The 25,330-nt window shown below is 44.5% G+C and overlaps 1 protein-coding gene across 7 annotated transcripts in view; it reads left to right on the top strand.

Moving 5' to 3' along the window:
• The window catches only part of PHC2 (polyhomeotic homolog 2), a 690,492-nt gene that overhangs the window by 561,462 nt on the left and 103,700 nt on the right, over window positions 1-25,330 (top strand). Inside the window, exon 1 of one of the 7 annotated variants that reach the window (XM_086922220.1) lies at window positions 9,646-10,536. The exons of the other annotated variants lie outside the window; for them this stretch is intronic. The gene's annotated coding sequence lies outside the window, so the exon portion shown is untranslated. Of the gene's footprint in view, window positions 1-9,645; window positions 10,537-25,330 lie in introns of those variants that run through there. 7 annotated transcript variants of the gene reach the window in all.

Raw genomic sequence — 25,330 nt, 5'->3', positions numbered from 1 at the left:
GGACTGATCGGATAGCTCATCGAGGTGCATGCAACATTGTAGCCGGGTCTTGGTGACCAGGGACAGATTCGCTGTTGTTAACCCCGTGGCTGCGGTGCTTCGTGGATCTACCATTGGCGCTTTGTAATGGAGATGGGCACCGGTGGACATTTTCGAAGACGACAATATGGGGCGTCCTCCGGGTGCATGAAACTGATGCAGAGGATCCTCCTGGGATTGCTGTTGTCCTGGGCGCTCTGAATAACCTGCGAGCGTCTATGCGCTTACAAGCCCAGGACCTAGAGGGCCGACTAGATGCAATACTGCTCGGCGGTGCTACCCATCAGGCTCTGTGCGCCTTGCCCTATCCTGTGCCCGACGGAGGAGGCCAATCTACCCAGACGTATGTAACGACACTGGACGCCCAGGAGCTAGTGGCCGCCGCGCTATCCATTCAAGATGTGAAGAATTTGCTGACTCTCGACCCTATCCGTCGGCTGGAGGCATTTTTTTGGTCGCCATGTATAGGGTTTACTCTATGGCCCCTCAGTGGATCCCTTTGTCTCATCATGGGGTTGCTGCTATGGCCCTGGCCGGTCAACTTTCTGGTATGGCTGCCGTGTTTCCACCGTTACTGGGTAGCTCTGCTCAGTTTGGCTTCGCGTTGTACAGACCACTGTGGATGGTGTTATGCTCGGTCATGGTCCTTACATTTGCGATTCCCATCTAAGATGGCTGCTGCTCTACTGGACTTTATTGACTGGCTGGAACGACAGGGACAAGGCTGAAGCTGTTTTCTCTTTCTCTTCTTGGTTCTGCTGTGGACAACGCTGGTGATTACATTGGACAGCTGGGGAGGTGAACGTTGGTGCGGGGTCCGGGTGGGGCCTGGGGAGGGGCGGCCGAGGTGCGAATCCATTGATTGCTTCTTTGTTTTCTCTGGCCCTCCTCCGGTCTTCCTTCCTCTCCGGGGGTTGTCTTTCCCCCCGGCTTTCCCTTATGTGGGTACTCTTGGGGCGACAGGCACGTTAGTAGGGGGGGGTGGGCCATAGCCTCTTCGACGTGCAGGGTGGGGGGGTTGGGGCTATATTCCTTTCTCTTTTCGTTTCTATGGCCTTCCTTTTATCTTTCTTCTTATTTTTCTTCTTCTTCCTATATATCTTGGGTCAGACGGGAGGTTGGGTTTGGTTCTTTATGAGAAGCCTTTTTTCTCTGTGTTTTGCGTCCACGTCCTTAACACATGGTTTATTGATTCTATGATTTAGATATCGATTTTAATACACAGTCATCTAATGATTACAGAACTTGCTCTTCCTTCCTTTTTCCTCTATCGATTGAGGGCGCATATCCTGTCACGAATCTTGTCATGCAATAACTGTTCTATTTATACGTCATTTGATCCTTTATTACTGCTATATAATGATCCCTTCTATATCCCATCATACCGTAGGCAAGCTAGATGTAACTCCTGATGTATACATTGATTGGGTGGGCGCTAATTGGGGCGACATCTACCTCTGTGATTATGTATCCTTGTTGTGAATGATTCACGCCAGTATTTCGATAAAGATGAAACACTGTTGGATATCCTTCATATGGCTCGCCCACTCAGCTACCCTGTCTGACTTTAGGACGACTCGTCAAAATTATAAAATGAAACCCTCGTTATCCTTTTCCTGGGGCTCCTTGCAAATCCATCGTTGTGTTCTTATTTTTATCTGCTGCATCGCAAGGTACCTCGGAATGGTTGTATATTGTCATAGCGGCCGGCCCGCAGAGGTTGTAGGCAGACGCTGTGTACTATGTTTACGGAAAATAAAGGTTTTCAAAAAAAAAAAAGTAATTTCTATGTAATTTAATGTTTTAAAAGCATATACAAACCTGTAACAATTGCAAATCCATTTCCACTTGCATTACCTTGTAAAGTCTTACGATTGAGAGTACATTTTACCTACCTGTACCAAGTCCTGCCTAGTACCAAAAATAAAACATCATTATACCTTTTTTATACTTACCCAATTGGTCTTGATTCGGTCTCTGAGTGTGTGAAATCAGTCCTTGATTGAGTGAATACAATAAATGCTTAACACACCATTCTGATAAGCCTAATTGCTCACCCACACTACCACAAAGAGAGCTGTTAGGATATGTCTAATTTAGCCTCTGCTATACCTCAGGGGACTCCCTGCACACTATACCGTACGTTGGTATCGTCAATGCAGAGACAGCTTTGTACAACTAGTACTATTGAGGTGCAGCCAATGCCCAGAAATTGTTACTAAGTTCAAAAAGGATGAAACAATGGAGTAATACTGTTATGATATGTGCCGCATAATTTGTCTTTCTTCTGCCGCATAATTTGGAGCTGCCAATGCCCAGAAAGTGTTACCAAGTTCAAAAATGATGAAACTACTGAGTAAAACTATTACGATATGTGCCACATAATTCCAGTGGCCCTGGTAATTGTATTAGAGAGGACGTTGGGGGCTTGTTGAGTAGGAGTCTTGAGTATGCAGACCACCTATTTATCTGAAAGATTATGTTGAGAAATTATACCTATTTTATACTGGGTTGCAAAACGTGAATTTTATAACTGTTTAGAAACTTACATTGGTATTTGTGGTTAGGGGATTTCTTTTCAGCATCTTTTTAAGTTTCCTTTGCATTTTAATGCATTATATATATATTTTTTTCGTAGCATCATTTTTATTATTATATGGGTGGGAGCTGTTTATGACTTTAAGGGACCCTTGTCTGCTTCGAACCATACCTGCTGCCACTTTTCCACTCTGCAAGCAGCTTTCTGCCTCCCTCCCGCCGCCGCTTCTTCCCGCCAGCGGCCGCAGAGAGGAGGGGGCTCAGAGGGCACCAGGGTCCAGGAACTACACATCCCAGACGCCCCGCAGCGGAAGCCGCACCCACCGCTATTTGCCGCGCCAGGAGGCGCATTAAAAGGAGGTCAGCCCCGGTGGAGCGGGGGGAACCTAGTCTGCTTCGAGCCATACCTGCTGCCACTTTTCCACTCTGCAAGCAGCTTTCTGCCTCCCTCCCGCCGCCGCTTCTCCCCGCCAGCGGCCGCAGAGAGGAGGGGGCTCAGAGGGCACCAGGGTCCAGGGACTACACATCCCAGACGCCCCACAGCGGAAGCCGCACCCACCGCTATTTGCTGCGCCAGAGGGCGCATTAAAAGGAGGTCAGCCCCCGCGTCGCGGGACCGCGCGCGGGACTGTGCCGGACTAAGCCCGGACAAAGGGCGGGCCGTCTGTGGCCGTCCGGGGACGGTGGAGGCCGGGCTGGGCTAGCCCCTTAAGAACTCGCGCTAGAGACTGGGACTATAGTCAAGATAAGTGACCTGTGTTTGCATTGTCTTTGTACTTTAATCTTTGGGCTGAGCTTTTGTCTTGGGACGATTGGGGATTCTTTTTGAATTTCACATAGTGAAGGTTAGCTATGAGTAAAATCAGTCGTAAAGGGGGAATTGGGACACTTGATGCCTATCTCCAACGAGCAGAGATAGCTGTGGACAAGGAGATCGAACTTGTAGAAAGAAGGCTCTCAATCGACCCGCTTTGTTCACCTTCAATTATGGACCCTGATCCAGTTACCAGGAGTAGTAATGCTCCACAGAGCCCTAGGCAGGTCTATTTACCCCCCCCCCCCCCCTAGAAAATGATGCTGCTTTGACTAATAACTTAACTAACTTAGCTTGTCCGCCTATAGTGAGCCCCACAGCTTCTCTTCCCATCACCAGTTCCAGACAGCTAAGGGGTGCACCAGGTACCTAGGGTCGGGACCCCCCGGGGAAAAGGAAGGCAATTAGTGCCCCTAAAGTCCCCAGACATAGTGCTAAGCATGCTAAAAAAGGTAACTCCACACCTGGGTTGGGAGTAGAACACGACCAAGAAGAAGGCCAACTGACCGTCCCTGTTGTTGTTGGTGGGAATAATCCTGCCATTTTCAATCTAGACGAGAACAGGGGTGCCTTTAATTCAGCACTTCTGACCCAATTGGAGGACAGGTTGAGAGCTTTACTCTCTCCTGTTATGGACAAGCTGGTTTCGATTGAACAGAGACTGTGGGCCCTTGAGGAGCTCTTTCTTACAGAACGACCACCTCAGACCAACAGATCAACTCCTGATGATAGCCCAAATCATGTCGCAGTATCACAAAGCTCTGGTCTAAGTAAAGCTCCAGCGGTCCTAGTAGGGTCATCTACTGATACTGTGGCCTTGGGTATGTTAAATTAAACCGGAGTTATGCCCAGGGCCAGAGACCAGTTGTGAGCCAGGGAAATCTGATTAACGTTCACACAGATGAACCTCCTCTCCATCTCCCTCCTGAGGCATGCCCATACACCATTATTCTGGCTAATGTACCAAAAGTTTTAAATGGCAGGCCTGAGAATTGGGTGCCTCTTAAAAATAAAGCCCTTCATTATCTGAACACCAAAACAGTTCTGGGACAAAACCTTTACAAAAGTTTTTAAGATGGTGAGAAGAGTGGCCTGGGTGGGGAAAACAAGGAAAAAGCCTGTTTGGGGATTGCATTGTGATAAACTTTTCATCTCCTGCTCTGGTGGAACATATCCTTAGACAGGCAGGCTCTTTTAGGTTACATAACGATTCCATTAACGTTCTCCCACTAGGCTTTTTTTATCCACCCAAAATTGCTTCAGGGCCGGCCATGTTAGAGGTTAATACGCAGGTTCCAATGTGTTTTGCATTCCAACACAAAATAGATATGAGTCCCTCTCTAACCTTGAGAGAATGATTGACTGGATTACATGTCATCAGAAGACTCTAAAATATCCAGCGAGCCTGTAGTGAACATAGAGACCTCTGGTACAATTCCTCCAGCGAGGGCTCCTCGACCAGGAACTAGGATCCTTAGCTGGAACAATGCCGGGCTAAATAATAAGGCAAATGATCCTAAGTGGAGGGACTGTCTTACTGATTGTGACATCATTTGGCTTCAGGAAACCTGGGACACTAAAAAGACTTTCCTTTTGGATGGGTACGCAGCATTTTGGTCTCCAGCAGTTGCCTCCCCTATGGGGAGGGCGATGGGTGGACTTTTAACCCTTATCTCACTAAAAACTGAGGGCACTTACACTAAAGAGGAGACTGGTACGCCTTACTGCTTGGCCGTGGAAATTTCAATCAAAACCACTGGTATTTGGCTCATTCTTAATTTTTATAACTCTTTTGACAAGGCCGTTTTTAATGAACAATTAGTCAGTCTATATGAATTTTTAGAATTGTATAATGTTAATAATACAAATTGCTATTCGGTTATAGTGCTTGGAGATTTTAATGTCCATTGTTGTAATGGAAATTGTTATGTCTGGGACAGTTTAGGACCAGCTAATCAAGATAATATTCATTTTGAACACTCCCCGCAGGGATCATATTTAGAAGAAGTGGTGGCTGGAAATGATCTGATCTACCCAAATCAAGCTAAAGGGGATGTCCCTACTTTTAGAGGCTAAGGATCTGGATCAACTATTGACTATATCTTTGTCAGCTCAAATGTGGCAAACAAGGTATGCCAGTACAATGTTTCTTGGTCCACTTATAGTGACCACAACCCGGTTATGCTGACCCTGGTAGATGACCTAAAGCAAAAAGATAAATTTAACTTGACTGCTGGTATGTTAGATTTAAGACCCACCGACCAAGCACGACGATTGAAATGGTGCCGGGTGGTGCCTAAGGAGTTCGAGGACAACTTGCTGGTAAAAGTTGGCCATGAAATGTCTATCTGCTTGACAGACGGCATAGTCGGTGAGGAAGTCCTAACGGCCTACAATAGAATTTGTACCCAGATTGATAGCGATCTTAAAAATGTAGCTAAGGGTCAACCAAATAATGGGGAGAAATGGTTTGATCACAACTGTTCAACAGCCCATCGGAAGTTGCTGGCAGCATTGAAATCCAACCCTCCCGACAAAGCAGAAGTAGCTACCCTTAGGAACTCATACAAAATAGCACAAAAAAAGCGGAAAAAGGAAATCAGGGAGGAGGCTTGGAATGACCTTTTATCTATCGATGTGATCAAAAATAGAACCAGATTTTGGGCTGTGGTTAATATGCCATTTTTCCAGGACAACAGCAATAGTGAGTTTGACTGTGGTATTCAGGAACATGGCTGGCACAGTCATTTTAAACAGGTTTATGATGGGGAAGGGATGCTCGCAGGTCCAGACCTAAATATGGAGAATTACTCATTGTCATTTACAGAGCTAGAGGTAACAGAAGCAATAATGCAAATGACGAGCAACAAGGCCCCGGGACCAGATGGTGTGCCGGTAGACCTTTTTAAAGCAAATGTTAAGATCTGGACAAAGATATTGTATAATGTCTTTGTCAATGCTTTTCAATTGGGCCTGCCATCCACATGGGCAAGATCTGTCATTATCCCAATCTATAAGAAAGGGAACAGAGGGGATCCGAGTTGCTATCGTCTGATATCATTAATTGATTCCTCTGTAAAAGTACTAGGCAGGGTGGTGTTAAGCCAACTAACTGGATGGCTAGAGGAGACGGGAACACTTTCTGTTGCCCAGTATGGCTTCAGAAAAGGGATGGGCACAATAGATCAATGCCTAACTCTGCAACTATTGATAGGCAAATATACTGTGGCGAAGAAGGGAGCACTATTTTTGGCCTTCATGGACCTGACCTCGGCCTATGACCGAGTAAACAGGTCAAAGCTGTGGTCCAATCTTCTAACCATAGGCGTAGACAAAAACATTGTCTATTTTTTAGCGGACCTGCACAGGGATCTATCTGCAACAGTGAGGTATGACCAGCAGGGTATTTGTACCGATGGTATACCCATTTCAAATGGAGTTAGGCAGGGGTGCATCCTGGCGCCCCTGCTTTTTACATTATATATTAACAACTTAGACTCCTTCCTAACTGCCTCCTGTAAAGATAGCCCCTGTGCAGGGAAACGCATGATTCCCGCACTTCTTTATGCGGATGACGCCGCACTCTTAGCCAGAACGGCAGTGGGACTCCAGTTACAGCTAAACTCCTTTTAGCCTTTATGAAGTCATTAGACTTAAGTGTAAACTTTTTGAAATCACATATAATGGCCATTGGTCAGAGATCCCTAAAGATTAAAACCCTTTACTGTGATGAGCATATACTAACCAGGGTGTCATCGTTCCCATATTTAGGAGTATTATTCGACGACCAAGGGTCCTGGGGAACCCAAATTACAGCGAAAAAAACTGTTTTGATCAGAGCCACATCGGCTGTTTTGGGTTTCGCCAGGAAATTAGGAGCTAGGCCAATGAGGGCGCTACTCCAAATATATAGAGCGAAGTGTATATCACTAGTAATGTATGGGGCCGATTTGTGGGGCATTAAAAATACGAAGGCCATCCAGACTGTTGAAGACAGGTTCTTAAAAAATCTTTTAACCGTCCCAAAATCAACAGCCAATTACATCGTCCATCAGGAATGTGGAATTGGCTATGTTGAAGATGCAATTGCCATGGCACCTCTACAGAAATGGATAGCCACTTGGCTAAACCCTGATTTAGTGCTAAACCATGATATATTGAAAGATTGCATGTCACTTGATCGTGGGCTGTGTATACCCTGGCTCAAATATGTCCAGAAGTTGTCAGTTAAGCTGGGTAGACCAGAATTATATAACTCCCCTGAAACATTAGAGAAGGGAGATATAAAATGGTCCAAGGAAACATACCTGCGCATAGCCACCATGGACAGAGAAGAGAGAGTATACTTTTAAGGTTGTAATTAACCAAATAAAGTTTTCTTACTGACTACTGAGAGAGAGCTGGAAAAGACGACAGTAGGGGGCCCACCAGTTATGTAAAACAACATTATCCATGGAACCATACTTAGGCTTTGGCACAAATGCCAATCACCGATTTGTATTGATCAGATTTAGATTTAGTCAATTTCATTTTCTTCTCGGTGAACAGAAAGGCTGGAAGAAGGTAGATGACCTTGGGCCATGCACCTGTGACAATTTTTCGGGGCAGGCCATCATACACTTTAAACTTTTCTGTGAGCACCTTACTGTCATTTGGAAGCGTTTCATTTTTCCAATTCTAATTAACAAAGGTTTTATGCAAGTGAGACCAGCCCTTCTCTATCTGCAAATGCTGACAAATGAATGGGAAACTTTTAACATTGCTAATTTTTTATCTGGAGCTGTAAGAACCTTGAGGAGAATAACCTAATATTTTACAAGTGTGTATATCTTAATTATTGTGCTAAAATGTAATTAGTCTGTACTATTTTTTATTTATTGATTCTATAAGTATTTATGAGCACTAACTGTATTTTATACATCATGGTTTTACATTTGCTGACACAACTTGTTTTTTAGAATTCTTTTATGGTTTGCACGTAAACCGAATAAAGATATTTGACTGACTTTAAGTTATCCCTTTCATGTATGTTCCACTGTTATATTCATTAATACTGTTGGGATTCGTGGATTCCATGTGTCCCTTTTATGATTTTTAATGAAATCAAATAAAAGTATTTTGATCATGTGTGCCAGGAGGTTTGCAGGAGGGAAGCCACGTGCATGGAAGGCTTTCCTAGAATGCAGTTTACTTACCCTGTCGAGTGTCTTCGTCTCATTTACCACTAATACCTAATACTAGTGTTTAAATGCGCTGCTTCTGCAGAATGGGTAAATGCTAAGGGAATATTACTAACTAAAGCTTCCTTGTAAAACTCTAAATACTGTATTGTATTCTACAGTTCTATCTTGGTATTTTCAACTAACTCCTTCCTCCACTAGATTTTTTGTTGACTCTATTAGTTTATTACTCATACTGTTAGAGGATAAGGGTCTGTTTTAGTGGAAATGTCCCCATTATGTGTTCTCCGAGAGGTATGGATTTTGCTGCTTCCTAGCGCAGCAAATAACCGGTGTTATTACTTGGATCCGTGGCACTCGTTTTGTCATTCTCAGACTCATGACAAGTTGAGGTAAACAGGACATATGCCCTGCAGGTTACACAGATCACAGCGCGTCACCGCGGGTAGTCCGGAGTAGCTGTCCCCTGAGAGCGGAAAAACAGCGCACCAAGAAATGCAAAATGATTACAGATGCCATAAAACTGACTACAAAAAGCAGTCCTGCGTCTTTCTTTTTCTTCGCCCTGGGATACTTGTGCGAGGATTGATTGCTGTCACCAAGGCGTGCTCAGGGTACCTCGCATGCTGGACAGACAGCCTTCCTTTTAGGGAGTTGTTCGTATATTTGGGGAGTGGCAAATGTGCGGGGAATTTGAGTTTGGATAACTTCCCCGGAAGTCCTCTGGCCCATTTCTGTTGGCGCTAAGAGCCTTCAAGCCTGTTCTGTGCAGCAGGGATCTCTGTCGAGTGCAGTTAAAGCTGTGTGCGCTTCCTCCCGTGCTGGCCAACATGGCAACGGGACAGCTGGGCCCTTCCCATGTGCAGCTGCCGGCTCGCCTCGGCCCTTCTGCTTCCCTCTCCCTACCTCCTCCTCTCTGTAATCAGGCCCCTGCCCGCCGTTCCGTTTCTAAAACTGGCGTTCATTGGCTTCGAGGGCAGGCGGGGGAGCCAATGGGCAGCCGCGGCGCTTCTCAATAGAGCCCGTACAAAGACTCCGGAGCCCACGCCCGCCCGCCCGCCCTCCCCGGCTCTTACGCGTCCTCCTGAGAGGGCTGGACAGACGGCGCTGTGGCTGCATTGTTTGTGCTGGCCCTGCGCTGAGCCAGGCGCTAAATACAGGCAAACAAAAGCTGCCTGCGATCAGATGCCTGCTCACTCATTTTTTTTATCCGCATGTTTGAGCTGGGTCTGGAAACGCAACTTTCAACTCCTGCGCTTGAGTGCAGTCTGCCCTTTCCATCCTGACTGTCGAAGCAAGGCAGAACTCGAAGGGAAGCGCTGGGTCGCCGGACGGGTACTGTTCTACTTTGTGGAGGGCAGCCTTTTGCGTTCTTCTTTATTCCCATAACCGAGTTTTGTCGTTGGACTAAGAAGTCAAACTTAAATGGGACGATTGACGTCCAAACTGGAAGTTTCAGGCGTAGAATCGGTCGCAGAGTTCGCTTGGATGTTCGGGAGGAACAGGTGTTTTGTTCTGGCGGTTTTCTGCTTTGTGTTCATTCGTTACTGGGTCGTTGCCTGAGACTTATCGTTTAACGAAGCAGGGCTTGTGTCAGCAGGCCATTGCCTCTTTCTTAATGAGTGGTAGACCCATATGTGCTGAGTTGTGGTCCCATTCCAGTTAGTCACACTGGGCCTGTACGAGTCCGTTATAATTGGGATTTCTCCAACAGACGGTGATCTGCTAAGCTCTTTCGCATCGCCTTGTTTTATTTTTTCCCCGCGCCCCTTGGAGTTGGCAGCAGTATTTGTAATGTTGAACCCGCTTAACCTGGCTGCGGTGTCAGGAGTAAGGGAAAGATACTGCATGTACCCTTTCTTCTGACTCTTATGGCATGGGATGCATTGAAGAAGCTTTGGTCTAAAGGATCGTGGACTGGTGACGAGGATCTGCTGCTCATCAGAGGCTGCCCTTAGTTGCCAGGTGAGTGCATGTTACATTTTCTGGCTTTTCTGTAGTGCAATGTTTTCCTTTGGCTCTGATGGTTGTCTTAGGTGGCACAGCCCCTTGGGCCGAACGACAGACACAGTGAGTGTCAGGTCTCACCACTTGCTCGCAATCTACTGCGCTAAAGGCTGCTTTAATGAAAACAACCTGCACATTGTTAACACATTGCAGCACTTATCTCCCCCATCCTATTGACTAAATCCAATTAAAATTCTAATATAATCAACTCTTGTCCCACATCCCTCAAAATGGCCATCAAGGTGGGCTCCTAACTTGGACCCCCTATTTTTTTCCATTTTTACTGTGTGTGCAAGAGACGGTACCCCCAGAGTTCTGCATGCCCCTCTATTTGTACCAACTTGTGCTTTATTATTTCCAATATCTATCGACCCATCCTTTCTAAAGACATCCCTTAAACTACTTTGACTTCCAGATCACTCCTTTTGGACCCGTTGGCTAACATGCTCCTAAACTCCACCACCCTAAAGCTGTGCTGTCTGCAGAATGCCCCCCCCCCCCAGACAATCCCTCATGCCCCCCACAACTCTGTCAGCCATTTCATTGTCACGCTTGTGACAACCTAATCTATTCTAGATGCGCCCTGAATTGTCCATCGCCCAATCAGTGCCCAGTGGCACCAATACAACCTGGCTATTGTTCGTATGATTACTGAATATTGTGGTGTCTTCCCTCAGTCGGAGTGGCTACTGAGGGGATTTCTAGAGGAAGGAGATTTGTTTGTACAGAGACCTACACCCATCTGCCTACACTTCTCCAGGCACAATGTCGTCACTAGGCGTAGAGGTGCCTGCAGTAGCTTTTTTTTAATCTGAGTGGAGCAGAGTCGGAAGCCCATAAAGTTCCCACAAAGCTCTCACTCATAGCCCACAATATACTAAGTAGCTTGCTATCCTTCCACTGGATTCAAAATGGGAGTTGGCACCTGGTCAGGGTTATAATGCTCTATATTAATGTAGTTGAAAATCAGTGCATAGTTGGTGTTGTGCTACTGACTCTTATGTATAGTATCGAAAGACAATATCAGTTAATCTGCTGTACATGTCCAGTTTTTATATAGCACTTAATACGAGCATTATCAGTAGTAATGAATTAGAACTTTGGAACAACCACTAGTAGATTGTTAGGCAGTAAGTCTTTTAAAATATTGTTTTATGGGAAGTTAGCATACAGAGTAGGGATGTGCGAAGTTGTCTGTAGTTTCTCCATAACGTCATTAAGTTTTTTTTTTTTTTAATTGCACATTAAAGAAGTTTTCAAAAATTATATTAAAATTCAAATATTAATCAGTTTATATAGATAGATGGCAAGAGAAAAGTTATGCTTTGGTTGTGTTTGTGGGAGGAAACCTAGAAAAAGCCACCTTCTGCTAAAAAAAAACCTCAATGGGTTTGTGATCAATTTCTCCTAAAAACCTTTTTTTTTTTTTAAGATAATCTCCTGAAAGTGAAGTTGGGCAAACCCCAAACGTTATGGAGTTTACTACCTTTTCACAACTTTGGGAGCTAAGTGTGAAACTGTGCCCGCACCTAACGCAAATATCTTCTAATACTTTTTGCTCTCCCATACAAAATTAATTGGATGATTCATGCATGTTTTATAGACTTTGGCCATACGAGACACTGTCGCTCCATTTTGGAGGGATTTTAACGTGTGAACTGTATATCCTTATGACAGGGGTTCGGTCTGCTGAGCTAGCTTAAAGCATCAACTCATTTATTTCTCAGCTTTATTAATACCCATACCAGTGATAAGAAATCCTAGCCTGTCCCATGTTGTTATGCTTCCCATCTTGGTTTCTACCACCACTTGCTTCTGTTGTGTTTCTCCCTTACCAAGGGGTTGACATGCTCTACAATGGCCAAAAATTGGCACATGGAACGCCGCATAAACACATATGTAAATATTGTCTGATTATGCAAGCTCATGGGGCATGGAGGTATCCAAGATGAAATTTGGACTTGAAGTCCATGGGGTCTAGTCCAAGCTCATTCCCTGAATTCTTGTGTAACCTGGTTGAAAGTGATGGAAAAAATAAGCAAAGATTCAATGTCACATAAGTAACTTACCACACAAATAACTTGCCACACAGTGTCGCTCAAGAAACTTGCCATTGCACGAACAATGCATGCTAATTGTGTAGCACACGTCACAAAATGCGTTGTCCCTTGCTATGAGACACATTTTCACGAAAATATTTGAGGTAGTGGATTTGAAATCACCCGGCCTTTAACCGCTTTTGGATGGCTTTGCATGGAGTGCCTTCGCATGGCCTTTAGCTGCATTGAATGGGTAATGTTTGTACTTAAAAAAAAAAGAAAGAAACATGGAATGTCAAGGATTAACATGATTATTTGAAGATATTCATTCACAAAAACATTGAACAGTAAAGAAATGAACAAATGCCATATGTGATTAGTCAGCTTGAAATAAATAAGGAACGTTAATGTGAGAACATCGCTGTTGGCCCGAATATACAACCACTCAAACTAGTCAAAGCTACAGAAATATTTTCTGTTTAAAAATCATGGATCAGATTGATTGCTGTTTGCTAAAACTCCTATAGCGTACAGTATGTCTTTAGTATGGCATCGCAACGGATTTTGGTTGTCTGGACGATGATTTTCCTTAACTTCTTTATCGCTGACCAGAGTCCGATTCGGTTTTGGGACAGAGCGTAGTTTGTGTAGGATGCGGATGTTAATGAGTTGTCCGTGACGTTTTTGGGTGGCTGAGGTCACACGACCGAACCAAAGTGCTTAAAGTATTTCCTCTGTGGGTGCTGGTGCCCTTTGCCCGGAAAATGTAATTGTGACAAGTAGCTGATGCCAGCATCAATCACAGGTGTTGCAAGCATGCCTTACCCCTCAAATGACTCATATCCTTTTGGTGCCTGTGTAACGAAAGTTATTACAAAACTCGGTTGGACTTAATCGTATTCACCACACCATATGCTGAGTAAATCGTACTTGAATTCTGACTTGTAGCTCACACAGATCTCTTCAGTTTGCTTTTACTGCAGGTAGCCATCTCACTAGCCTGTATTGATGGACCAGAACCCAGCCCCACAATTATAAAAATCAACACTTCTGTAGGCCCAGTACTTGTACATTTTATTGCGGGCTATTAATCTGCATAATGGAGGCAGATTGGCCTTCGGAGAGGATTGATGTCCAGTTGGCAACTCTGAAAGGCCCCCAGTGATGGGTCAGTTTCATTCTTATATCTAGCATCCTGTGTTGAAGCTGGCTCGGCACTAGCCCTACTTGCCTTTCAGAATCACTGCCAAGATTGCCTTCTGATTTCCTCGTAGGGCAGTCTGAATCCCAACCCCTCCCGTGTTAATTTATTTATGGCGCAGAACAGCCGTTCTCCTGTGCCTCCCCGTCCTTTGTTTGCATTCGGTCGCTGGGAGTATACTCTTTCGCTTTGGTCTGTAACTCTTTACAGCAGCACAATATGATATGTGTGCCTGCACGCGTGGTACATCCCTGGTGGACAGGAGGATGCTGAGGAGCCTGAGGTAATTTTGGTCCAGATAAGCCACTATCGGCCCAGGACAAGTACGTTGTTTGCTTCAGAGGTCTCGTTTCTTACTGCTGTTTTTGGAAATTTTATGTAAGAGTGTGCTATGGACGTGGATTTGTCAAAATGCCAGTGGTGGTATCACATGACCTTTGATTTCCAAAGTACATCACTGGGCTGACCACTATAAGCCTGTCAGAAACTACTGAAAGTAAGCAGGGTTCTTAGCCCTGTTTATTTTTTGTTCCTGCTACTTCCCTGGTAGCCCCTGAGGGGACCGGGGGTAGCAGTGGAACCAAAGTGCAAATCGGAGGTAACCGCTCCCCCAAATGACGTCAGTATGTGTGAATCTATCTTTTTCTGCAGGGGGGGGGGGTGTATGTTGATAGCATTTTGTAGTCAGAAGCCACGTTGTGCCATTTTACTGCACCTCTGAGTTACAGTAAGGTCAAAATCGGTCTGTTTTTGCTTGTTCCCTGTCAGAGGGTACAAGAGCTGGCAGTTCTGTTGGACCATTCTCTTGGAGCAGGGCTAAGATTGATTGGTTCCCCTTAAGCAATATCACAATCACAAATTATGTTAACAAAAATTCTGTACACGTAGTCACATTAGTTACGTGGGTAGTCAACTTGGAAGCATGTTGGCCATGAGTTGTCACGCACTGCTTTGGGTCATCCATGCTCTATACATGCAATTCTTTTTGTTATGTAGATAAGCTATGCAAGTAGTCTGTGTACAGCATTTAAGATTGTGGGATTGGGAGCATGGTGCGGGTGGCAATGTGACCGCCCGCCACTGTGATGGAGAGATGTAAACTAAAATCCAAAATGCTTTCTTACATTCTTAGTTGCTGTACTTCAGAGTACTGAAGAAAGTTAGATTGTCTTCATGCCAAAAATAGATGACAGGCTTTAATGTGCAAATTCGATCAATAAGCTCTTAAGAAGGGCTTCCAGCAATTCTGTTATCTCCTATGTTTTTCTCTAAGACTACTGTACGGACTTTGAGAAAGTTAAACGGGTGGTTTAATTTAATTTCCCAAAAGCACTGGGTTTGAAACCTGGGGCATTGCATTAATGACTATACAGGGTGTTGTCTGTCAATTCTTTTGATTGGTAGGCCAGTGTGCCATTACTAGGCTATGACACGGTATCCAGATATCACGAGTCGTGATCCATTTGGTGATGCTGAAATTAATTGTCATGGTCCCAGGATAGTAAACCTAGCTAACAAAAGAAAAAAACAACTTTCTAGTAAAGCTCCACTAGGATTACAAATAGTCACTGGCACTGTAACCCACCATTCACGGCTGAGGCATACCTTTGGAGGAGGGGGGCAGGAATAGTTATGTGACTGGGCACATCACCTTACAAAGTAGCCTGATGGCTGTTACTAACATTATCCCATCCTTCCTGAACCCCACTGACCCTGCCCACGTTGGCACTCCTTTGCTGCACCCCTTTTGAACCTAGTAGTAGTGGTTCTCTGTACCTTGGCCTACAACTTAATTATTTCCCCCCCTGGACCTACCAGCTTCCTAAAGCACTAATGCCAATAATTGGAAAGAAACATGGAAGGGGGCATTTGGATACAAAATAGCATAATAATAATAGTTTCCATTTACTTGCTTTGAATAGGAAAGCGTTTTAAAAGCAAATGTTTTTGGCAAAAAAAAAACATGGGAGTCTTCTACAGAAATCAAGAATATATATCTTCTGTACCTCCTGTTCCACCACCTCCCGATTGAACCCCTTCCCCAAACACCTGATCGGCCTGCCCATGGCCAGCACTTTGACATACGTGAATCCAAGTGAACAAACACATTTTGGCTGTGTTCTTTGTGCACACACATTACACATGTTTAAGCAAGTACATTAGTGTAACTCAAGCGACTTGTCTTCAGATCCAATTGTGCTTCCTCGATAAGCCCCACTCCTACTTCCCTTCAGCACACGTATTACACATGTCTGGCTGTTCATCAAAGGATGATGTAGCTCCAGACATACTGCCACAGTTTGGATATTTTTATTCGTTTTTGCGTAAATTAAGTTCCTGGTGGCAGAGAGGTCACACTTATTTTAGTTGACTTACTGTGCATGTTGTCTACGCCTCGCCATTCCAAACACATCTTCGGTATTAACGGGCGAGGCCCTGGTTCACTGGGATTTGTTCTGGTAACACCAAACACGTCCTGTAGTTCTCAGAGGCCTCTGGGAACGTTTTGAAACCATAGAACAGCCGTAAGATTCTTGCAGAAACCGCGTTTTCCGCTTATTTCTCGCATCTAAATATGACTGAAAGAACTTCAAGTAACTGTATTACCGGTTATGCCTTTTCCACTATTTCCCACAAAGTTCATAATCTGTTTATTTACCCGGAAGTCACGAGTTAAAGGCTAACTGCAGCAGGGTGAACGTGTCGTTCAGAAAGATCGCTTTATTGTTCTTCCCTTAAGTGTTGACATTTATATAGCCTCTTGTCCCCACTTAGTTGATTAAGGACCTACTCCGTAGATCGAATTCATACAGGACATTGGTGCCTTTATGAGGGCCTGGAAGTGCTCTGATTTTTCATCAGCTTCCTAGTGCCACTCTGGTGTATGATTAAAAGCGTGTTGCTGAATTTCTGGGTGAGACTGCACTAACAAAATGTGCTGTTCCGGTGTGTGCATTAATCATTGATGTACTGAAATTGAAATGGTCTGTATTTATGTGGTTTGTTTGCAAACCCTGTGCCCAGCTGGGGCACCACTGCACCTGTTGCGCCTGTACTTGAAATCCAAATAGCTTTTTGAAGTTTAATTGTATATTAAAATGAGATTAGCATAGTAAATAATATTCATCCGGTATTATTTTTCGAACTTGTGAAGTTAGTTGACGCTGCTTGGATTTGTTAGTACATAGAAAACTATTTCTGTCTAGGCAAAATGTACTTTTCATTCCTTTTATTTAACTTCATAGCGATTGCCCCAGGCTCCACAAAAAGCAGTTCAACACGCAGCAGCTAATTTAGCCTCTGGGTATAAATGGAATGACCATATCTCATTAGTACTTTTAACGCTTTGTTGGCTTCCCTTTGAGGCCAGACCTATATTCAACATGGCCTGCATCACTCAAAAGGCCTTCACACCTCAATTGCACTATACCTGGCTCCTCAACTAAAGAACTCTGGTGGGGGTAGACTTTACGTTATGCTGAAGCACTGCTTCTAGAACCAGTAACCTTTAAAAAGGAACAGTATATTGTTTTATCATTTTCAGAGTGCGGCCCAAGCCTGGAACTCTTTACCTTCTGGGGCTTACACACCTCTACCTCACTGAAAATGTGTACATGCAAAACGGATAGCTCCTTTGTTTAAAAGGCATTTAATGTAATTGTTTTTCCCTACCACCCCTCAGACTTAAATTCTCTACTATCTCCCGAACCACCCCCTCCCATGCTGCAGAGGTCGACCTCGCAAGAAGTCCTATTGGGGCAGACAGCTGCAAGCAGTTAATGGTTAACACTTCACGCTCTCATTCCTGCAAGAAACATTAACTTGGTGTGAGCAAAGAAATCTGGGCTTTTGACTGGATTCTTTAGAACCACGCTTTAGCCCCTGCCCAAGTGAAGTTCGATTGGGCAGCATACGTTGGGGAATTGGTGGGTGTGATAAGTGAATACAGAGCCTCATCAGCCTAACTAAAATGTTATAGTTTAAGAAAGCATTGGCATTGTTTAACAAAAATTCACAATGATCTCAGTAGACATTTCTCTGAACATGGCAAAGTCCGATTGCGCAGGGAAGTGAGATCTGCAGCCTTTGGAGTCATTTGCAAGTGATTACAATTATTTAGTGCTGCATACATACTTTTCTCATGCACAGAACTGAATCCTGTCTTGCACAGACCCGGGAGGTTAGGGTATGGTAAGCTCATAATATTTCATTCAGTTTGACCTGTCACTTTTCTGTGCCTCAGTGTGGCACATTCTTGCATCCCTTTCCTTAATGGAATTCAAACTCTTCTCATGGAATATTGTGAACCATATCTCTTTGTTGATCACATTCGGGCCCTCTAAGAAACTCTGAGTATCTTTACTCTTAATCAAACGTGCATTACAAATGGCTGTTGCGACACCAGTTACACATGTTTATGATAGAATATTTGATTCTCATAAATGATCTCTGATGAAGTGGAATAAGAGGCAACCTGTTAAACACTTGTGGGCCAATTAGTTATGATCAAACACTAGGAGATTATGGACGGAGCGCTGAAACTTTTCAGACACTCACCCCCGTTCACAGATCTGGGTTAAATCCATCATACTTCTTTAGCTCCCGTCGCCACCTCAGTTCAGACCCAGCTATATGCAAATCAGTCTTGACCCTGTGCCTAATGGGAACAGTCCAGCCTGACTGGCAAGCCAGGTCTTCCCTGAACCAGAAACAAGCATCCTAGGACCTTTTTTGGGGTATGTATGTGATATTTTTATTTATATTGCACAGTTACTTAAAACCATTTACAATACATCTTAAAAAGAAAGGCAGTCCTAAAAAATGCATTTGTATACGAAACTTTCAAAATCAGTATATAAAAATCAATATATATATTATTTGTATCTGTGAATAAAAACAGCAAGCATTTACCAGTGTGTCCACATTAGTGACTTGCTTGCTTAAGTTAAGATATTATAGTTATTAAAATGATGTCTTATCCGTCTGTTTTGTGGGGCAAGTTGGCTTATTGGTCTAAGGTGACTTTCATCATGCCTGACCTTTCATTTTCCCAAAGCCTGTTTCGAAGCTTGGCCATGTATTTCCCAAACTTGGCCAGGTCTGATGGAAGAGTGCAGGAGAAAAGTACCGATACGGCTTCTTTTACTGTTCAAACCCCGTGTCGTAGCCAGATTTGTTTTAAAAAGATCCGTCGGGGCAGGAGCATCTCGGGGCAACAGGAAATCATGTGTAACAGAGATTCGTTTTTACAGTTGCAGAGTCTGCATCTTATTTTGTATTCCAGGGACCTCCACCGAGGGTTTAGCTCTTTAATTTTGAGGAGCACTAGTCTGGCCCATATGATGTTTTTTGAGTGCTTTCCTTCCAAGTGCTTGGCTGAGGTTAGGCTGTGTTTTATGCCCTGTATATGATGTTGCCAACCCGGGTGGGCCCCTTTCTGTTACGAATTCTGCTAGATCATTTGTAATTAACGAATAAAGACACTGTTGGTTTATTGCATTTTTAATCGCCAGGTAGCTTGGGGTAACACCCCTCATCAGCCAGGCTAGCTTGAATCCAGAAGCAAAGTGAGTAAGTGACCCACGTTCAAGCATACCCTGCCAACTTAGGGCAAACAAAGCAAACATGATGATAGATGGAGCGCTAACTTTTCAGACACTCACCCCCAGTCACAGATCTGGGTTGATTCCATCATCATTCTTTAGCTCACTCGCCACCTAAGTTCAGGCTCGGCTATATGCAAATCAGTCTTGACCCTGTGTCTCATGGGAACAGTCCAGCCCGAACTGCCAAGCCGGGTCTTGCCTGAACCAGAAACACGCATCCTGGGAGCGGTTTCGGTGTAACACCTCTTTTCAGCCGTTATGATGGCTGGCTTGTTACCCTAAAAATGTATTTTGTCTGTGGTGACAATACCCATTACTACCTTCATTTGGAAGATATTACCTCTTATACTTTGTATTTGTTGTGAAGTGAAATTATTTTACTAGTCCTTAACTTGGAAATACACAAAGAGAACTGCTCAAATTGATTTAAATATTGTGACCTTCTCATCTCTTGAATATTTAGAATGGGCCTTTATCTGTTTCATATTTATAAATTAAATTCTTTATGTAGAACTGTGACAATTGGATTGATTCTAATCTTTTGATAAACTTCTCATAAAATTAGAAGTTGAAAATATGTTCCTAATCCGGATATCTCTGCATATACAGCTAGCCTCCAATCGCTGCAGTAGTCTTTTTTGCTTTCTTACATTACCTTATATCATGGCTATTTGAGCTAACAGCTATATTTGGGTACTGTACGTGAGGCATTAGGACTAAAAAGAGAGCCACTTTTGGCCTCTCTCTTTCCAACAGATTTCCGTGTGAATATTTTTGAATATTAATAAAGTCTTCTCTTCACTTTGGGATATACTTTTCAATATTGACTACATTTCTTTCAATAACGTAACATGTAATACTCCCTTCCCTTTGAACATCATTACATTTCCATTCAGCACTGCTATTGCTACCAAGTAAATTGCAGTATACAATTTGTAGTTAATATATTTCTCGATACATTTTAATTCGTTTTTAGGTTAGATTATGTGTCAATTTGAATTCAAGTCTATATTGCCTGTGCTGCTAGTTTATTATGTAGTTTCTGTTAGTCCCTAGTGGCATGAGTTCTCCAGGCTCTGGCACAGTTGGTTATGCCTTTAGTGAAGACCACATCTGGTACAACCTGTAATGGTGAACCGCTGAGGCGCTCTCTTGTTTGAAGAGTGGATTACAGTGTGCATTGTGTTATGTGATGGTCCTTGGGTCTGTCCCTAGGGTAGGGCTTCCACATGGATTTTACACAGTCTCTGAACTGACTCCCCTGCTCCTATGGGAGGCAGGGGCTCCATCTCATGTGTGCTTAGTTACTTTAATGAGAATTTTTAGAAATGGGGTCTCTAGTTGGCAGTTGTTTGCACCCAGTCCAAGTAGGGAAACTCTCACTCTAGTCATAATAAGGGAGTCACGCAGCTAAGATATCCCCTGCTCACCCCCTTGGTGGCTTGGCACGAGCAGCCAGGCTCATCTCGGAGGCGATTCGTCAAACATTTGTACATGTGCACAGTAACACAGTAAAAACACTACAAAAGAAATCCACACCAGGTTATAAAAATTGCCACTGTTTATCTGAATAAAACATGACCAAAATGACAAAAATCCAACATACACAAGTCGATATATCACTTTTAAAAGATTACTGTAAATATATATAGCTCATAGAAAACAGTAGCTCCAACCGGGGCTATCTTGCTGTCATGACGGGTATAAATCCAGCAGTTCGGCGCCGATCCCCAGAAGTGTGGGCCAGCCTCACATGTACCCCTAGTGCCTTGAAAAAGATGAAAACAAAGGACGCTGCACGGCATCTGGAGGAGACGCGTCGCTGGTTCCTTAATGCTGCGCGGTTTGGGTGCTATAGCGTTGGCAGCACAGTGTCGATTAGTTGCAACAGTAAGGTGTCGAATTCAGGAGGTCATCCACATCGGTTATCTAGTCCTCGATGATGCGGTTGAGGCGCTGGCCTCGACAGGCGTCAGGGCTGCAGTGTAAGTTGGGGGGGGGGGGTCGTGCTCTCGTTCCAGTGCAGGCAGCGGCATGGCCTCGGTGGGAAGTAATGTTGTCTGAAAGGTTGGGGCAGTGCGTCAGGCACTTTACGAGTGTCGCCCTAGCTGCGATGCAGGCAGCGGCTTTGTTGATTGCGTCAACGTTGCTCTTCTTGGATTGCAGCACTAACCGTTCGATTCCAAGGGTCCAGAAACTGGATTTGGGCTCACTTGGCAATCAGGAAACCCAGCATAGAGGTCCAGGTGCTATTAGCAAGAACCAGGTGAAGACTTTGATAGCCCTGAGACTTCTTAACAGGAAGCATGCACACACAAGCCCCTGGAAGCAGGATTCAGAAATCAAAGTCCAGACCTTTTGCTCCCAGGACATAGGCAGCAGGCCAGCACAGCATTGCACACAGCAAAATTGGCTGTATCTCCTGACAGCAATCAGGCTCTTCTTCCTGGCAGATTGCCCTCAGTCCAGAAGTGTTCTGATTTGAGAGTGTCAGAGGTCCAATACTTATACTCCTTTCTGCCTTTGAAGTAGGCAAACTTCAAAGGAAAGTCTTTGTAGTGCACAAGACCCTGCCTTTCACTGACCTGGTTCCAGACACACTACAGGGGAATGGAGACCGCTTTGTGTGAGGACAGGCACAGCCCTATTCAGGTGCCAGTGACAACTCGTCCCACCACTCTAGCTACGGAAGGCCCATCTGCCTGGTGATGGCCCATCAGGATATGCAAGGCACACCTCCGTTCCCTTTGTGTGACTGTCTAGAAGGACTGCACAAGAGCCCAACTGTCACCCTAACTCAGAAGTGGATTCTACAGACAGGCAGAGGCATAGAATGGTTAAAAAAGAAAATACCCACTTTGTAAGAGTGGCATTTTCAAACACTCAATTTAAAAATCCACTTCCCTCAAAATATATACTTTTAAATTGTGAGTTCAGAGACTCCAAACTTCAAAGCTCTATCTGCTCCCAATGGGAAATTTAACTTCAAATGTAACTCTGCCCAAGTAAAGGCATATAAAGCTGTGCTCCATATTCCAAGGTCAGCCAGGAACCAAGGCTAAGACTGGAGCTAGGCTTAGCAAGGCCAGACCTGACATGCCAGGGGAGATTATAAAGTTATATTTAAGGATACGGAGGGCCTGAAACACCACCTTAGAATCATCTTCGATGGGTCAGGCACAGCCTGGCATAATTTCCCAGAAAAGCGCTTAAAATATTGAAGATCAAGGAAGACAGCATACCACGGCTGGACATCCCCCTGAACACTTGGAAAAGATCCATAAACCAGTAAATTTCGAAACCTCCTTTGATCTGGACATTAAATCTTGCAGTTCAAGTGCCCACCTAGATCCTCTGAATAACTCCTACAAAGCAGGCAAAGCACAACCCTACCTAAGTGAGGCTCTCACTCAACTGGCCCAAAGCAAAATACTCTACATGAGGCTAACTACATTAGGAATTGCCAATTTCAACCCGCATGGGCCCATAAGGGGGAATCTATGAACTGCAGACTATGCTCCTATACGAGGGAATCCTGGCTGCATCGCCTAAGCTGCTGCCCGAACATTAACTATGACCGCTGGCGACTCCTGCATCCAATCTGCATTACGAATGGAATAGAGACCTGCAGTGAGGCGTCCTCTTTGTGCCTATCCAACAACGACACTAGCAAGACTGGCAAAATTCATCCTTCAAATCAGGGTTGCCCTAAAAGCTGCTAACGAAAGCACCAAAACTCTGGTGAAGGGTACCACAAATCGGGTGGAAGGAAGCTCAGCAGCCCTAAACATCACCAGCCCGCCAGCATAATGACAGCGCTAACATCAGCGAGGGCCAAAAGGAATGTAAGAGTCGATGTTCACTATTCTGTATAGCTGTATACCCAGCAAGGCTTAAAGGGGACTTCATGAAAGCGCGCATGGCCACACGGCACTAACTATAATTCCCGGGAAGGGGCGATCTTGTTGGCACAGGGGTGGGGTGCTCAATTTTATGTAAGATAAACCAATGTTTTTAGTATCCTGGGTTGTAGCTTTTATATGTCGATTGTTTTACTGTAATGCTTTAAATTAATTGACCAGTTAATAAATAAATATAAAATACAAAACGTAAAATATATGCCAAGTCAATCCCCATGTTACCCTACGGGAGAAGTAGTCCTTGCAACAGTGAAAAACGAAATTAGAAGTATTTCACTTCGGATATGTAGAACACACCAGTACATGTTCTACCTTTAATATACACTGCCCCCCTGCCCTTAGGGCTGCCTTTGGCCATCCTTAGGGAGGACTTGCATGTAATAAAAGGGAAGGTTTGGGCGTGTAAACAGTTGCATTTGCTTATAAGGTCCCAAAGGCGAGACCTATTGGCTATGCCAATGCTTGTTTCAAGATACAAAATAGATGTATAAAATGGGCTTTGTGTCAGCGCCTGCTTGGATGGTTTTCTTGTCTGTCTTTTTCTTATTCAGTGGCTTTCCTCACTAGTGTTTGCCCAATCCCTGGAGCATTTTTTTATCACCTTTTGATTGGGTGGCAATTGTATGTCCACTGCTTATGTTCCCAGAACAACCTTTTTTAGGTCTCGCGCCTAGCGTTCGCCTCGCTGCCGCTGCCTCGCTCCCTCTCCCGCGCCCCCCCTCCTCTGTGGTGCGCGTGCGCACCACTGGTTGGTTTGGCTGTCGCGGTTTAACATGTACATTAGGGGCCGGCTGATTGGGACTTTCACCTTGAGTCCTTATTGAGACCTGTCAAAAGGTCAGCTGCAGATTTCACCTGGCTGTTAAATGGTCCCATGTCAATGGTTGGCTTCAAAACAATCTTGACGTTTTAGCCCACAAGCATGTTGGGACTTGTAGTTTATTGTTTCCAGGTAGTGGGTACAAGTCTACAGGAAGCTTACTGCTGCCGTAATAAAACAAACTCCACAGAAAGCCTTCTCTGTGATGTGACTCGGTTTACAACTGTCTTGCGTTCCTTAAACGTCCATGCTGCCCGACCTGTTTTGCAGCGGAAACAGGAACATGTAACATTTCACCTCCAGTATCTCTGGATGATGTGCACGTTTTACTCTCACTGTAAACACTGCTAACACCACACGTCCCTTCACCCGCACCACCCGTATGAGTTCAGGGGCCCAGCGCACACCAGTTAAAACCACAATAAGTTTAATTTTCTCATAGGGTCGAGGCTCCCCCGACCCCATCCACTGAGGCAGGCTTCCAGCCACAGTATGTCAAGGATGAGATGCTGAGCTGTCCGCCCCCCTCTGGAGTCTTAGGAAGTGCTGGGGATGAGTTAAATTACTCAGAGGAGGAGACCAAGTGCCAGGTATTTGGAGAGGGGAGGTGGAAAACGGGTAAAACCAGTAGAACAACCTGGACAGGTTGCTTGCATATAGGTGAGGGATGGGGCTGGCTGCCGCTCTGCTAGAAGCGGTTCAAGCGGAAAATGCAGAGAGCCGGGTGTTCTGTACGTCACTGAAGGCGCAGATTCACAGGTAGGATTTGTAAGTTAAACCCTGGCTTTGCCAATCTTAGTGATCTTGGGCAAATAATATACAGACTCAGGATGCTAACCCAAAAGTATTGATTCATGAACTCAGTCAGGCATTTACATGAATGTTGTTGTAGGAGCCAACCTAGAGCAGACTGTACTCCAACATTTTTAGGTCGAGCCTGGGCAGCGTATGTGCTACTCTGCTAACTATGATGTATTGGAGTACGTACTTGACGCCCCACCCACTCTCCGCCCATATTTGTCATTGGCTTGTGTCATTGTCCTTCTTAAATGCTGGCTTCTGATTTGTTATTAGGCTTGTTAGTCCCTCCTTAGTACTGCATGTCTTCATTTGTTCTCTTCCATAAGGACTGGCCCTTTTACTTCAGTTGTTACAAGGTACGTCTT

Source organism: Lissotriton vulgaris, chromosome 5, assembly GCF_964263255.1.
Source record: "Lissotriton vulgaris chromosome 5, aLisVul1.2, whole genome shotgun sequence".
Taxonomy (NCBI): domain Eukaryota; kingdom Metazoa; phylum Chordata; class Amphibia; order Caudata; family Salamandridae; genus Lissotriton; species Lissotriton vulgaris.
Note: the sequence above shows the minus strand (reverse complement) of the source record. Positions and strands in the feature narration are given on the sequence as shown.